Raw genomic sequence first — 17,326 nt, forward strand, 5'->3', positions numbered from 1 at the left:
TATTCTTTGGAACTTTGCATTCAGATGTTTATATCTTTCCTTTTCTCCTTTGCTTTTCACTTCTCTTCTTTTCACAGCTATTTGTAAGGCCTCTCCAGACAGCCATTTTGTTTTTTTGCATTTCTTTTCCATAGGGATGGTCTTGATCCCTGTCTCCTGTACAATGTCACGCACCTCATTCCATAGTTCATCAGGCACTCTATCAGATCTAGGCCCTTAAATCTATTTCTCACTTCCACTGTATAATCATAAGGGATTTGATTTAGGTCATACCTGAATGGTCTAGTGGTTTTTCCTACTTTCTTCAATTTAAGTCTGAATTTGGTAATAAGGAGTTCATGATCTGAGCCACAGTCAGCTCCCGGTCTTGTTTTTGTTGACTGTATAGAGCTTCTCCATCTTTGGCTGCAAAGAACATAATCAGTCTGATTTCAGTGTTGACCATCTGGTGATGTCCATGTGTAGAGTCTTCTCTTGTGTTGTTAAAAGAGGGTGTTTGCTATGACCAGTGCATTTTCTTGGCAAAACTCTGTTAGTCTTTGCCCTGCTTCATTCCATATTCCAAGGCCAAATTTGCCTGTTACTCCAGGTGTTTCCCGACTCCCCGCGGCCGGGAGGAGCTACCCCACACCCGAGGCCAGGGGCGGTGGCTGGGAGGACCAACCCCACGTCCAAGGAACAGTGACTGCGCAGGTGCAGGAGAGCCTAGAGGAGCTATCCCACATTGAAATTCAGTAAGGACGGTGGTGAGGAGATATCCCTCATCCAAGGTAAGGAGCAGTGGCTGCGATTTGCTGGAGCAGCCTTGAAGAGATAACCCAGGCCCAAGGTAAGAGAAACCCAAGTAGAAAGTGGTAGAAAAGATTTAAGATTGGAGAGTAATAAACAATCTGTATTCAATTACCGCAACCCACTGAAAAGTGTGATTATTGAAAGTGATACTACATTTTTTTTTTAATTGGAGGCCAATTAAAAGACGCTTACTCCTTGGAAGGAAAGTTATGACCAACCTAGAAAGCATATTAAATATCAGAGTCATTACTTTGTCAACAAAGGTCTGTCTACTCAAGGCTATGGTCTTTCCAGTGGTCATGTATGGATGTGAGAGTTGGACTATAAAGAAAGCTGAGCGCAGAAGAATTGAAGCTTTTGAACTGTGGTATTGGCGAAGACTCTTGAGAGTCCCTTGGACTGCAAGGAGATCAAACCAGTCCGTCCTAAAGGAGATCAGTCCTGGGCGTTCATTGGAAGGACTGATGCTGAAACTGAAATTTCAGTCCTTTGACCACCTGATGCAAAGAGCTGACTCAATGGGAAAGACCATGATGCTGAGAAAGATTGAAGGCAGGAGGAGAAGGGGACGACAGAGGATGAGATGGTTGGATGGCATCACCGACTCGAAGGACATGGGTTTGGGTGGACTCCGGGAGTTGGTGATGGACAAGGAAGCCTGGCATGCTGCGGTTCATGGGGTTGCAGAGTCAGACACGACTGAGTGACTGAACTGAACTGAAATTACTTTACAATATTGTGGTGTTTTTTGCCATACAGTCACATGAACCAGCCATGGGTGTACATGTGTTCCCCATTCTGACTCTCCCTCCCACTTCCCTCCCCATCCCATCTCTCAGGGTCATCCCAGTGCACCAGCCCTGAGCACTCTGTCTCATGCATTGAACCTGGACTGGTGATCTATTTCACATATGATAATATACATGTTTCAATGCTATGCTCGCAAATCATCCCACCCTCATCTTCTCCCACAGAGTACAAAAGTTTGTTGTTTACATCTGTGTCTCTTTTGTTGTCTCGCATATAGGATCATTGTTACCATCTTTCTAAATCCATATACATGTGTTAATATACTGTATTGGTGTTTTTCTTTCTGACTTACTTCTCTCTGTATAATAAGCTCCAGTTTCATCCACCTCATTAGAACTGATTCAAATATTCTTTTAAATGGCTGAATAATATTCCATTGTGTGTATGTTCCACAGCTTTCTGTGGTACATACTCCATTCGTCTGCCGATGGATATCTAGCTTGCATCCATGTCCTGGCTATTCTAAACAGTGCTGTGGTGAATATTGGGGTATACGTGTCTATTTCAATTCTGGTTTCCTTGCTGTGTATGCCCAGCAGTGGGATTTCTGGGTCGTATGGAAGTTCTATTTCCAGTTTTTTAAGGACTCTCCACACTGTTCTCCATAGTGGCTGTACTAGTTTGCATTCCCACCAACAGTGTAAGAGGGTTCCCTTTTCTCCACACCCTCTCCAGCATTTATTGCTTGTAGACTTTTTGATAGCAGCCATTCTGACTGCCGTGAGATGGTACCTCATTGTGGTTTTGATTTGCATTTCTCTGATAATGAGTGATATTAAGCATCTTTTCATGTGTTTTTTTAGCAATCTGTATGTGTTCTTTGGAGAAATGTCTATTTAGTTCTTTGGACCATTATTGGGTCGCTTATTTTTCTGGAATTGAGCTGCAGGAGTTGCTTGTATATTTTTCAGATTAATTCAAAAAGAATCCACTTCATTTATTTTTATATAAAGCTTTAAGTTTCTCCAGAACCTGAAAGCCATACATTCCAAAAGATTAAAAGCCAGTGGTAAGTGTTCATGTGTCACTATAAATGATCTATTTAAGGGGGGAAAAACATGACAAAGAAGGCAAAAAAACAAAAAACCTACAAGCAATGAACTGACATAATGGACCTTTAGGAGAGAAAATCAGATCCTAGTTAAAACCATAAATTGAGATGCCACATTATTCACTTTCTATGCAACCATGTATATATTTTAACTGCTATTTGTTAGTGGGTGGTTCCATAGTGAGACTGCATAATGTGCAAAGATATTTAAGCAATTCATCAGTAATACTAAGTATTACTTAATGTATTGCAGAATGCTATAACTGGCACGTGGTAACACTCTCATAAATTGGATTTAGAATAATAATCTGTGTACTAATGGAGCAATTACTTTCTAAGAAAAAGTGAATACTTTGAAAAACTCCTTTGGTCTTAAAACCATGCTGACTTTTACTCTCCACAGAAAATTTAATCTCCACTGCTTTTAAAATTATGTGTATCATTTTGACAAAGTAGTAAACAAACAAACAAAAAAAGCAACAAATGTGAAACAAAAGTTTGACATCTATACTATTAAAAACAGGCAAACAGACCTCATTTGTCAAAATCTGGAGGTGTGGAATTTTCAGCATATTTCCCAGTGCTGAGCCCAGCAACCAGTAAAAGCTAATCACATTACATACCTTTCCTTTGAAAAGACCATGCAACCTCTGTGTTTTATGGCTCCTTTATTCCCTTACACTAATTTGCTTAAAATGTCTCTCATTCAAAAAATGCTTATCAGTGATTATTTTCACTATGACATCTTCACCAATGCGTTGTTAACAAAAAATCGAGAAAAGTGTGCTTAAAAGGAATAAAATACCACGGCACTACATGCCATTGAAAAAAAAGGACACTTAGAGACCTCATGCAGCTACTCAACTCATGCTGCATTTTTACCCCACCTAACATTTATCTGAAAAGTTAGGGGAGCTTGAAGGTCTTGAGAGTCCCTTGGACTGCAAGGAAATCCAACCAGTCCATTCTGAAGGAGATCAGCCCTGGGATTTCTTTGGAGGGAATGATGCTGAATTGAAACTCCAGTACTTTGGCCACCTCATGTGAAGAGTTGACTCATTGGAAAAGACTCTGCTGCTGGGAGGGATTGAAGGCAGGAGGAGAAGGGAACGACAGAGGATGAGGTGGCTGGATGGCATCACTGACTCGATGGATGTGAGTCTGAGTGAACTCTGGGAGTTGGTGATGGACAGGGAGGCCTGGCATGCTGCGACCCATGGGGTTGCAAAGAGTCGGACACGACTGAGCGACTGAACTGAACTGAAGGTCAATGTTTATTTTAACTTTTGTTTTCTTTTTAAGAAAGAAAATGAAGATACAATTATAGGCTATTTAGTAACATTGTCATTCTTTTGGGTCTTCCTAAAAATTCCCCAAAATTATGTATAATAAAACATCGACACATGGCTAGAATATTCATGATCTATCTACTTGTCTGTCTATCCATGTACTGAGAGACATGAGTGGAGGTTCAGAGAGCATAGCTACTGAGGAAAGCATGGGATCTGAGTGAAATCAGTTTAATAACAGCTGAATACAGGTAGTGGATGATCTTCTTCCTAATGTTCATTTATTGTAAGCTGTTCAGTTAAACTTCTTAGACACTGAAACTCTCAGAAACAAGAATTCATTATGAAGATGTTTTAAATGTCATTGCTGAGCCATTTAAATGTGTAAAACTAATGATCTTGTTCTCTGATGCTATAAAAAAAATGATATTTGACCAAATTATGACAAAAGTAGAATTTAAGATAAATTTTCTACTGATATCTGCTAGTCATGAGGAGCAGTCAGATTAGTGAATCCGTTTTTGTTTCTATGGCCACCCTGAAGGATGCCATGTTTTGAAGGCAAGTACCAGGAGCCAAAGGCTGTCTAAATCTGCCTGAACAGTAAAATTTAACCTAACTAATTCAACAGATTTTACTGCTCCTGAAGCGACTTAGCAGCAGCAGCAGCAGCAGCAATTCAACAGATTTTACTGCTCCTGATTCACATTGCAAACTGAATGAGATAAATGTTGGAGTGAACTTCCTTCTCCTGACTTTATGTCTTCGCTTGAAGGAACATCAGTTAGAGTAATTCTCCTTTCATTTTTCCACCCCAAAATTCAGTCCTTCTGAAAGAAGTACATTTCCACTTGGGTAAGTTTGGGAATGCACTGTAGGTGTGCCAAGCTGAACCTGTCTTTTCTTTTGTCTTCTGAGTATCTTCCTGTCCATGAAGAGCATTTTCTCTGGGTGCTCCAATCTATAGCAAATATTCAGTAGAAAAGGCTTTGCTCTTGTTTGGGAGGTCAGAGAGTTGTCAGGCTCTGCCTTGGATTAGTCTATGTGATTTGGCACTTGGAAATACAGTTTGGTCATACACATAAACCAATTCTTCAACATTTATAAAGCAATAAAACTGCTTTCCCTCCCTGCCCCCTACCTATCCATCTTTGCTTCATCTGTTAATTTGTTAAGAACTTATGTGAAAAATAAATATTTTTGTATTTACCTTCTCAAGCTCCAATAATTATGCTACTTTTAAACTAGGCTTAAAGCTCAACATTCAGAAAATGAAGATCATGGCATCCAGTCCCATCATTTCATGGGAAATAGATGGGGAAACCGTGGAAACAGGGTCAGACTTTATTTTTTTGTGCTCCAAAATCACTGCAGATGGTGACTGCTGCCGTGAAATTAAAAGATGCTTACTCCTTGGAAGGAAAATTATGATGAACCTAGATAGCATATTGAAAAGCAGAGACATTACTTTGCCAGCAAAGCCCCGTCTAGTCAAGGCTATGGTTTTTCCTGTGGTCAGGTATGGATGTGAGAGTTGGACTGTGAAGAAGGCTGAGCGCTGAAGAATTGCTGCTTTTGAACTGTGGTGTTGGAGAAGACTCTTGAGAGTCCCTTGGACTGAAAGGAGATCCAAGCAGTCCATTCTGAGGGAGATCAGCCCTGGGATCGCTTTGGAAGGACTGATGCTAAAGCTGAAACTCCAGTACTTTGGCCACCTCATGCGAAGAGTTGACTCATTGGAAAAGACTCTGATGCTGGGAGGGATTGGGGGCAGGAGGAGAAGGGAACGACAGAGGATGAGATGGCTGGATGGCATCACTGACTTGATGGACGTGAGTTTGAGTGAACTCCGGGAGTTGGTGATGGACAGGGAGGCCTGGCGTGCTGTGATTCATGGGGTCGAGAAGAGTCGGACAGTACTGAGCGACTGAACTGAACTGAACTGAAACATGAAATAGATATGGTCCAAGAAAGAAGAAATGTTGAATTTGTAAAATCCTATTCAAGGTGACATTTAAAAAGACACTTTTTTTTTTTTACAAGAAATCAAGATTTTTTTTTAATAAGAACTATTTATGAAGGGAAGTTAATAATTAAAGGTGACAGAATCTATAAGATAGGGATATCTGTAATTCTGCCTACATGCTCCCTATAATAACTTTTAGATTTTGTTCAAAAAGAAACTTCCCCCTTCTCATAAAAATGCCTTCACATAAGGAATGTGTTTAGATATTGAATGGACTTGCAAACAATGAGAGCAAATGACATAGAAATTCTAACTAGGAAACCTGATTTATTGCATATTTCTAATGTTAAGTTCTCATGGACACCCACTGACCCTATTTCCAGGATTAGATTCAAGTTGAATCTACGTTTATCACAGTAAATCAGATCTGAAACCAAAATTTTAGGTTGATATATTTATTTTTTTGTCTGCTCAGCTTTAACAAGATGTGTCTTCAAAATAAAGGAACACATGGATCAACTGCTGATTTGCCCCTCTGGCAGAGCAAATTCAGGAGTTGTCTAATAGACATGACCCAACATTTTAGCACTACTGATGAAACTGAAACAAAGGAATGTGAAAAGAGGCATTAGTTGTAAAAACATGCCTTAAAATTTTCTTGAAATTCATAAATACATTGCTTAAATTTTCAATATGTTCAAAGAATATATCGTCAAGGAAAGTTCTGACACAGACATGAACAATTATAGTAAAATTAATAATGGGGCAAGAGCTTGAGGATCCAAGAAATTCAAAATTATCAGATAAGTTTTGCATTTTGATAAGATTATGGTCTGTTTGTTTAAAACATCAGACAGTTCAGTTCGTCTCTGTCTGTTGCTCAGTTTTGTCCAACTATTTGTGACCACATGGACTGCAGGATGCCAGGGCTCCCTATCCACCACCTATTCCCAAAGCTTACTCAAACTCGTGTCCATAGAGTTGGGGATGCCACCCAACCACCTCATCCTCTATCGTCCCATTCTCCTCCAGCCTTCATTCTTACCTAGCACAAGGGTATTTTCCAATGAATCAGTTCTTCACATCAGGTGGCCAAAGGACTGGAGTTTCAGCTACAGCATCAGACCTTTCAATGAATATTCAGAACTGATTTCCTTTAGGATGGACTGGTTGGATCTCCTTGCAGTTCAAGGGACTCTCAAGACTCTTCTCCAGAACCACAATTCAAAAGCATCAGTTCTTCAGTGGTCCGCTTTCTCTATAGTCCAACTCTCACATCTATAGATGACTGGAAAAAACATAGCTTTGACTAGATGGACCTTTGTTGGCAAAATAATGTCTCTTCTTTTTAATACACTATCTAGGATGATCATAGCTTTTCTTCCAAGAAGCAAGCATCCTTTAATTTCATGGCTGCAGTCACAATCTGCAGTGATTTTGGAGCCCAAGAAAATAAATTCTCTCACTGTTTCCATTATTTCTCCATCTATTTGCCATGAAATGATCGGACCATGCCATTTTCTTAGTTTTCTGAATGTTGAGTTTTAAGGCAACTTTTTCACTGTCCTCTTTCACTTTCATCAAGAGGTTCTTTAGTTCCTCTTTGCTTTCTTCCAAAAGGGTGGTATCATCTGCATATCTGAGGTTACTGATATTTCTCTCTGCAATCTTGATTCCAGCTTGTGCTTCATTCAGCCTGGCATTTTGCATGATGTACTCTGCATATAAGTTAAATAAGCAGTGTGACAATATACAGCCTTGATGTACTCCTTTCCCTATTTGGAACCAGTCTGTTGTTCCATGTCTAGTTCTAACTGTTGCTTCTTGATCTGCATCAGGTCATGTGTCTGGTGTTCCTATCACTTGATGAATTTTCCATAGTTTGTTGATACCCACACAGTCAAAGGCTTTGGTGTATTCAATAAAGCACAAGTAGATGTTTTTCTGGAAGTCTCTTGCTTTTTCTATGATCCAATGGATGTTGGCAATTTGATCTCTGGTTCCTCTGCCTTTTCTAAATCCAACTTGAACATCTAAGAAGTTCATGGTTCACATACTATTAAAGCCTGGCTTGGAGGATTTTGAGCATTACTTTGCTAGCATGTGAGACGAGTGCAATTATGCGGTAGTTTGAACATTTTTAGCATTAAATTTCTGTAGGATTGGAATGAAAACTGACCTTTTCCATTCCTGTGGCCACAGCTGAATTTTCCGTATTCGAGTGGTATATTGAGTGCAACACTTTCACAACATCATCTTTTAGGATTTGAAATAACTCAACTGGAATTCCATCACCTCCACTAGCGTTGTTCGTAGTGATGTTTCCTAAGGCCCACTTGAGTTCCCATTACCGGATGTCTGGCTCTAGGTGAATGATCACACCATCATGGTTATGTGAATCATGAAGATCTTTTTTGTATAGTTCTTCTATGTATTCTTGCAACCTCTTCTTAATATCTTCTGCTTCTGTTTGGCCCATACCATTTCTGTTCTTTATTGTGCCCATCTTTGCATGAAATGTTCCCTTGGTATCTCTAATTTTCTTGAAGAGATCTCTGGTCTTTCCCATTCTATTGTTTTCCTCTTTCTTTGCATTGATCACTGAAGAAGGCTTTCTTATCTCTCCTTGCTATTCTTTGGAACTCTGCATTCAGATGGGTATATCTTTCCTTTTCTCCTTTGCCCTTTGCATCTTTTCTTCTAACAACTATTTATAAGGCCTCCTCAGAGAACCATTTTGCCTTTTAGCATTTCTTTTTCTTTGGAGTGGTCTTGATCACTGTCTCCTGCACAACGTCACGAACCTCCATCTGTTGTTCTTCAGGCACTCTGTCTATCAGATCTAATCCCTTGAATCTATTTGTCACTTTCACTGTATAATCATAAGTGATTTGATTTAAGTCATACCTGAATGGTCTAGTGGCTTTCCCTACTTGCTTCAATTTAAGTCTGAATTTGGCAATAAGGCATTCCTGATCAGAGCTACAGTCAGCTCCTGATCTTGTTTTTGCTTACTGTACAGGGCTTCTCCATCTGTGGCTGCAAAGCATATAATCAATCTGATTTCAGTGTTGACCATCTGGTGATGTCCATGTGTAGAGTCTTCTCTTGTGTTGTTGGAAGAGGGTGTTTGCTATGACCAGTGTGTTTTCTTGGCAAAACTCTGTTATCCTTTGACATGCTTCATTTTGTACTCCAAGGCCAAAGTTGTCTGTTACTCCATGTATCTCTTGACTTCCTTCTTTTGCTTTCCAGTCCCCTGTTGCCGGAAGCCAGCATGGGGACCTCCGCCCTTGGCAAAGGTCATGAGGAAGGAGGCTTGACATACACAAAGACGGGATCGAGCCTCAGGAGTCCCCCTGGAAATCCTCGAGCATCTACCCCCCATAACCAGAGCCTGCCTACTTTACTACTTTGTGCTCTCACCTACACCTCTGACTTTATGGGGGGCTGTCCCCCACCACCTCTTTTGGAGAAGGAGTTAACTTAGAGCTCCAGTTAATAATAATTCTTGGGTGTGATAGGAGTGTTTCAACCTACAAACCCCTCTGAAGGTTCTCTAGCCTGCCTGACAGGTTCGTCCGGCCACATGTGATTGTTCACAACCTCCCAACCGTGAGAGGCACGAGATGCTTTAAACCTTCTAAAAACAGGTTCTTTAGAGAAGTTAGAAAACTATTAGTATAGTATAGTGGGCTGATTAGAAATTGTATTGGTGAAGGGTTTTTCATTTGTTGAGCCAATGTTTGCTGCTAAGTCTCCACATCCCCTGCCCTTATACACATTAATGAATATATAGAAGAAATAAGTATTAATCTTTGATATTTTAGGCTAAGCAAATTCTTTCCTTAATTAAAACCCACTACACCCTCACCCTATAGGAATGCAACTTTATCTGATACCTTTGGAAGGTGGCGTCTGTTTTAAGAATAATAATCCCTGGAGAAATAAGTGTTCTGGTTGACTGACCGCTGTCACAAGGAGAGGGTCATAAATTGTCAGTAGGCCCCCTGGCCAGAAGATGATGTAACACCCCTAAGACCTCTGTATACATTTGTATGAAGCACCTGACTTTAGTCAGGACTGCTGACCCCGCGTGACTTTTGTATAACATCTCAGTGAATAAAAACAGACCCTGGAAAAATAAAAAATGGGATCAATTCCTCGAAAGACTGGTCTCCCCATGTCGTTCTTTCTCTCACCTTCTGGCTGAATCCCCATCTGGAACGTGGAGGCTCGTCAAGCCTACTAATTATGCCTGGGCTTCTAAGATCTGACCAGGGAGGCCTTAGTGTCTCCTCTCCTTCAGGAGAACAGGAGGACGCCTGCGGCCTACATAGGTGATGTAAATTCCTTGCCTTGGAATTTTACTAGCTTTCCACGTAAACCAAGTTATTCAGCCTTTTTTCTCCACTGAATTTTCCTACTGAGCTATCCTCATTCTATTACTCTTTATATCTCTAATTAATATTTAATTAAAGCTATCATATCCTGATCGCCGAAACCATCTCCCCTTCAAATTCCCTGGATCCACTGGGGCTGGACCCTGGCACCCTGTAATGAAAAGGACATCTTTTTTGGGTGTTAGTTGTAGAAGATCTTGTAGATCTTCATGGAACTGTTCAATTTCAGCTTCTTCAGCATTACTGCTTGGGGCATAGACTTGGATTACTGTGATATTGAATGGTTTGCCTTGGAAATGAATAGAGATCATTCTGTTGCTTTTGAGATTGCATCCAAGTACTGCATTTCGGACTCTTTTGTTTACTATAATGGCTGCTTCTTTTCTTTTAAGGGATTCTTGCCCACAGTAGTAGATATAATGGTCATCTGAGTTAAATTCACCTATTCCAGTCCATTTTAGCTCACTGATTTCTAAAATGTTGATGTTCACTCTTGTCATCTCCTGTTTGACCACTTCCAATTTGCCTTGATTCATGGAACTAAGGGAGAAGGCAATGGCACCCCACTCCAGTACTCTTGCCTGGAAAATCCCATGGATGGAGGAGCCTGGTGGGCTGCAGTCCATGGGGTCGCTAAGAGTCGACAAGACTGAGTGACTTCACTTTCACTTTTCACTCTCATGCATTGGAGAAGGAAATGGCAACCCACTCCAGTGTTCTTGCTTGGAGAATCCCAGGGATGGCGGAGCCTGGTAGGCTGCCATCTATGGGGTCGCACAGAGTCAGACATGCCTGAAGTGATTAGCAGCAGCAGCAGCAGCAGAATGGAACTAACGTTCCAGGTTCCTATGCAATATTGCTCTTCACAGGATCGGACTTGATCTCAATCACCAGTCACACCCACAACTGGGTATTGTTTTTGCTTTGGCTCCGTCTCTACATTCTTTCTGGAGTTATTTCTCCACTGATCTCCTGTAACATATTGGGCACCTACCGACCTGGAGAGTCATCTTTGTGTCCTATATTTTTGCTTTTTCATGCTGTTTAGGGGGTTCTCAAGGCATGAATACTGGTTTTCCATTCCCTTCTCCAGTGAACCACGTTTTGTCAGAACTCTCCACCATGACCCATCCATCTTGGGTTTCCCTACATGGCATGGCTCATAGTTTCATTGAGTTAGACAAGGCCGTGGTCCATGTGATCAGTTTGGTTAGTTTTCCGTGATTGTGGTTGTCGTTCTGTCTGCCCTCTGATGGAAAAGGATAAGCAGCTTATTGAAGCTTTCTAATGGGAGAGTCTGACTGAGGGTGAAACTGGGTCTTGTTCTGACAGGCAGGGCCATGCTCAGTAAATCTTTAATCCAATTTTCTGTTGATAGGTGGGGCTGTGTTGCCTCCCTGTTGTTTGACTTGAAGCCAAACTATGGTGGAGGTAATGAAGATAATGGTGACCTCCTTCAAAAGGTCCCAGGCTGCACTCAGTGCCCCCAACACTGCAGCAGGGCTCTTCCAGAGACTCCTGGACACTCATGGGCAAGTCTGGGCCAGTCTCTTGTGGGATCACTGCTCCTTTCTCCTGGGTCCTGGTGCACACAGGTCTGTTTTTGCCTTCTAAGAGTCTGTTTCCCTATTCCTGTGTAAGTTCTGGAGGCTCTATGGTGGCATTAATGGCGACCTCTTCCAAGAGGGCTTATGCCATATCCAGGTCTGCTGCATCTAGAGCCCTTGCCCCTGTGCTGGCCACTGATGAGCCATACCTTTGCAGGAGACCCTCAAACACAGTTCTGGCTCAGTCTGTGGGGTGACTGGGTCCTGGTGCACACAAGATTTGTTTGAGCCTTCTGAGTGTCTCTGTCAGGTAGGCGGTTTGATTCTAAACGTGATTTTGCCCTTCCTGCCATCTTGTTGGGGCGTCTCCTTTGCCTTTGGACATGGGGTATCTTTTTGGTAGGTTCCAACATTCTCCAGTCAGTGGTTGTTCAGTGGAGAGTTGTAGTTTTGGAGTTCTCAGAGGAGAAGATGTGTACACAACTTTCTACTCCACCATTTTCCAGCAACTCATTAGATAAAAATCTGGCTTAGGGTCTAGACTCAGCAATACATAAATAACCAATCAGTTTGAGAAGATATATAAATTAATTTATGTTAGACATATATGCCATGTAAATGATTTAAAATATTAATAACATATTCTACTAAGTATTTATAAAATATTAACCTAAAATGAATGGCCACATAGTAATCGGTGATTCTGAATTTCTGTTGGAAAGCTGTGTATACACATATTTATTTTATATATATATATATATATATATAATGTGAGGTATTTTATTGAATACAGAGGAAGAACTGAAGAATTATGACCAGAGAAGGGAAAAGTTGACAAGATATCACATATAAACTAAATCATAAAAGATAATTTATCTTAGTTGAGCAGTTTAGGTGGTAAAGTGTCCTTGAATGGTGATGAAAAAGTGAAAGATGAGTCATCTCAGACATGTGATGGTCAAAGACATATGACATTTCAGTGACTCTTAGGAAAGTAGAAAAAAGAGTTGAGAAGTAAGGAGACAGGGAGGTCATGACATGAGATTGTAGAAACAGGGTAAACAGGATGACACCAAACAGGAGGTTTAGATTTTGGCCTGGAAGAAATGAAAGCTCATCAAAGTTTTCTCATGAGGGCAGTGGCAGAAATAAATTCTTAAAGTAGGTACACAACAATAATTTTATAATGGGAATTATGAGAAACAGTGACCATAGTCTTGATTGCATAAACTACAAAGCATAGCAACCAAGACAGTATGGTATTGGCACAAAAAGAGAAATATAAATCCATGGAACAGGATAGAAAGGCCAGAAACGAGCCCATGCACCTATGATTGACTGATGGTTTAGTCAGTAAGTTGTGCCCAACTCTTGTGACCCCATGGACTGTAGCCTGCCGAGCTCCTCTGTCTGTGGAATTCTCAGGCAAGAATACTGGAGTGGGTTGCCATTTCCTTCTCCAGGGCATCTTCCTGACCCAGGAATCAAACCCGGGTCTTCTGCATTGGAGGCAGATTCTTTACCAACTGAGTTACTATGGACAATTAATCTATGACAAAGGAGGCAAGAATATACAATGGAGAAAAGACAGGCTTCAATAACTGTTGCTTGAAAAACTGGAAAGCTATATGTAAAAGAATGAAATCAAAACATCATCTAACATCATATAGAAAAATAATCTTAAAATGGATTAAATACCTGAATGTAAGCTGGATACTATAAAAATAAAACCACTACAATATTGTAAAGTAATCAGCCTCCAATTAAAATAAATAATTAAAAAAATAAAATAAAATCAGGCTTAAAAAAAAAAAAAAAAAAAACCTTATAGGAAAACATAGAATAACTCTGACATAAATCACAGCAATGTATTTTTGGATCCATATCCTAGAGTAATGGAAATAAAAACAAAATAAAGAGATGGAACCTAATTAAACTTAAAAGCTATTATACAACCAAAGAAACCATAAACAGGTCAAAGATAAAATATTTGCAAACAACGTGACTGACAAGATATTAATCTCCAAAATATCCAAACAGCTCATGCAGCTCTAAATAAAAAACAAACAACCCATCCAAACAATGGGCAGAAGATCTAAATACATATTTCTCCAAAGAAGACATACAGATAGCAAAAAGGCACATGAAAAGATGCTCAATACCTCTGATCATTAGATAAATGCAAATCAAAACAGCAAAGAGATATCACATCAACTTGTCAGAATGGCAATCATCAAAAACTCTACAAACAATAAATGCTGGAGAGGGTGTGGAGAAAAGGGAATCCTTTTAAACTGCTAGTAGGGATGTAAATAGATATAGCCACTACAGAGAACAGTATGGATGTTCCTTAATATCTAAAAATATAGCTATTACATGATCCTGCAATCCCACTCCTGGGCCTATCAGGAGAAAGCTATAAGTTGAAGAGATATATACATCTCAATGTTCATTGCAGCACTATTTTAAAATAGTCATGACATGGACACCCCTAAATGTCCATTGACAGATGAATGGATAAAGAAGGTGTGATACACACACACACAATGGTATAGTAGCCATAAAAGAGAATGAAATAATGCCATCTGCAGCAACATGGATGGACCCAGAGATCATCATACAAGTGAAGTAATCCAGACAGAAAAGACAAATATTGTACAATATGACTTATACGTGGAATCTAAAAAAAAAGAAAAAAGTTACAAATGAACTTATTTTCCAAACAGAAAGAGATTCATAGACATAGAAAACAAACTTATGGTTACAAAAGGGGAAAGGTTGTGGGGGAGGGATACATTAGGAGATTGTGATTAATATACACACTACTCTGTATAAAATAGATAACCAACAATGGCCTATTGTATAGCACAGGGAACTATAAACAATATTTTTTAATAATCTACAAGGGAAGAGAATCTGAAGAATATATATATAAAATCACTGAGTTGTGCTATACCTCCGAAACTAACATGATATTGCAAATCAACTATACTTCATTTTAAATAAAGTAATAAAATAAACAAAAAATAAATAAAATTAAAATGCCATTTTTCCCACAGTAAATCTATAGATTTCACTTGCTGCTGTTGCTAAGTCACTTCAGTCGTGTCCAACTCTGTGTGATCCCATAGACGGCAGCCCACCAGGCTCCCCCATCCCTGGGATTCTCCAGGCAAGAACACTGGAGTGGGTTGCCATTTCCTTCTCCAATGCATGGAAGTGAAAAGTGAAAGTGAAAGTGAAGTCGTGTCCGACTCTTAGCGACCCCATGGACAGCAGCCCACCAGGCCCCTCCATCCGTGGGATTTTCCAGGCAAGAGTACTGGAGTGGGGTGCCATTGCTTTCTCCAGATTTCACTTACTGTCAATATAAATCTTAGAAAATTTTTTACAAAATACGAAAGACTGATATTAAAATGCAGACAGTTGAATCATGACACAAGGAATCACCAATACAATTCTCAAAACTAAGAATAAAGTGGGGAAAATAACCCTACCAGATATCAAAGTTGATTATGAAATTGTGAAATTAAGATAGTAGCATATTGACACAGAAGGAGACAAATAGATCAAAGAGAAAAAAGTAGATCAAAAACAGGTTAATGATTCTTGAATATGCCATAGACAAAAATAAACTCCTGAGTGAGTAAAGGTTTAAAAGTAAAAGTATTAAAATAAAAGGTAGATCTCTATGATCTTGAGATCAGAAGGCTTTTTTTTAGAAAAAAATATCAAAAACAAAGAAACCATAACTTTAGAGTAAATTATTATTAATTTGACTAAATTGAATTAAATTTACATAAATATATTGAACAAATGAAGGAACTATAAATGACATTATAATACTTGATTTTAATTTTAGGAAAAATTAACCTATAAATAACAAATAATTAGTATCCAGAATTTTTTTTTTAATGCATAGAAACAAAAATTTACAGAACTCCATAGAAATTATTGACTATAGTTAAAACCAATCAATTCATGCACACGTGTGCAAAGCAATAAAAAATAACATAGAAAAATATGTCAGTAAATCTAGCATCCAGAACTCAATAATTTCTTCTCAGTCCCATTACTATCTCTCTAGAACATGCCAGTTTTTCTTATCCAGAATTATAGCAGTAGCCTCTCAACTCATCTACCAGTTTCACTCATGTCCTTTTCATTCTACTCTCAATACAACTGTTACAGAGACCTCATTAAATCAGGTGTTATATTAAACAGTTCTGAACAACACCAGCACTTTTTTCCATCTCAAGTTGAGTTAAAGGCTTATAGTGTAGCCTGATTATAAATCTCAGTTTGCCCAACAGAGTCCTGTTTTATATTTGCTGTTCCAACTTAGTTATTAACAGTGCTCCCTCTCACTCTTAAAAGTGTCCTATTGAGTGATAAATATACAGTTATTTGTCAAGATCCAATCCCTGCAGCATCTCTTTTCTCATCTTGTTCCATTCTCCCTGATTATTCAGGATTAGCATCATTCTCTGCATGTTCTTATTTCAAAGATTTTTGCTTGCATGTTCAATTTCCTCTGCCTGGAACCCAAACATCCCTTGTCTACATTTCTCTCCAGGTTTTTGATAAAATTGCAAGTTATCAGTAAAGGACCATTTTATTTGTAATAGCAATACTTCTTTCATACTTCCACTTGATAATATTCCACTCCCTAACTCTATTTTTTGTCATGACTTTTATCACCTTTTGACATATAATATGTCCATTTGTTTTCTCTTCCTCCATCCTTCTAGAATATAAGTTCTTGAAGAGCAGGATATTGCACTTGTTCATTCACATCCAATAGTGCCTATCACATAATTCAGATTCAACAAATATTTGTTTAATGAAAAATAGCTGTATTACAGAATATTATGCATAATGATGATACAATGCACAATATTAAAGAAGTAAAAGTGCAAAATGTTAATACATATAAAGAAATAATGCTATATACTATACCACTCTATATATACCAAAATTTTGGTTACCAAAATTTAGTTACTTTGAAGGAGAAAGAAGAAAAGGAAAAATATGACTGAGTTATTGGTCATTTCAACATTTAGCTGAAATACTTTATATACTTACTAACAAAACATGAGGTAAATATGGAAAAATGAATGGTTTTAAATTCATAATGGTGAAAATACTGATATTATATATTATTTTTTGTATTTTTTCTTGATGTATTAAATGTATTACTTTTTTGTAGTTATTCCTTTAAAATATGATACACATCAATTATCTTTCATTGGAAAATGAATTAGCAAAGGAAATGATTTTTTCATTCATTGCTGCTGCTGCTGCTAAGTCACTTCAGTCGTGTCCGACTCTGTGCGACCCCATAGACGGCAGCCCACCAGGCTCCCCCATCCCTGGGATTCTCCAGGCAAGAACACTGGAGTGGGCTGCCATTTCCTTCTCCAACGCATGAAAGTGAAAAGTGAAAGTGAAAGTGAAGTCGTGTCCGA

Source organism: Bison bison, unplaced genomic scaffold, assembly GCF_000754665.1.
Source record: "Bison bison bison isolate TAMUID 2011002044 unplaced genomic scaffold, Bison_UMD1.0 scf7180017864279, whole genome shotgun sequence".
In the NCBI taxonomy this organism is placed as follows: Eukaryota; Metazoa; Chordata; class Mammalia; order Artiodactyla; family Bovidae; genus Bison; species Bison bison.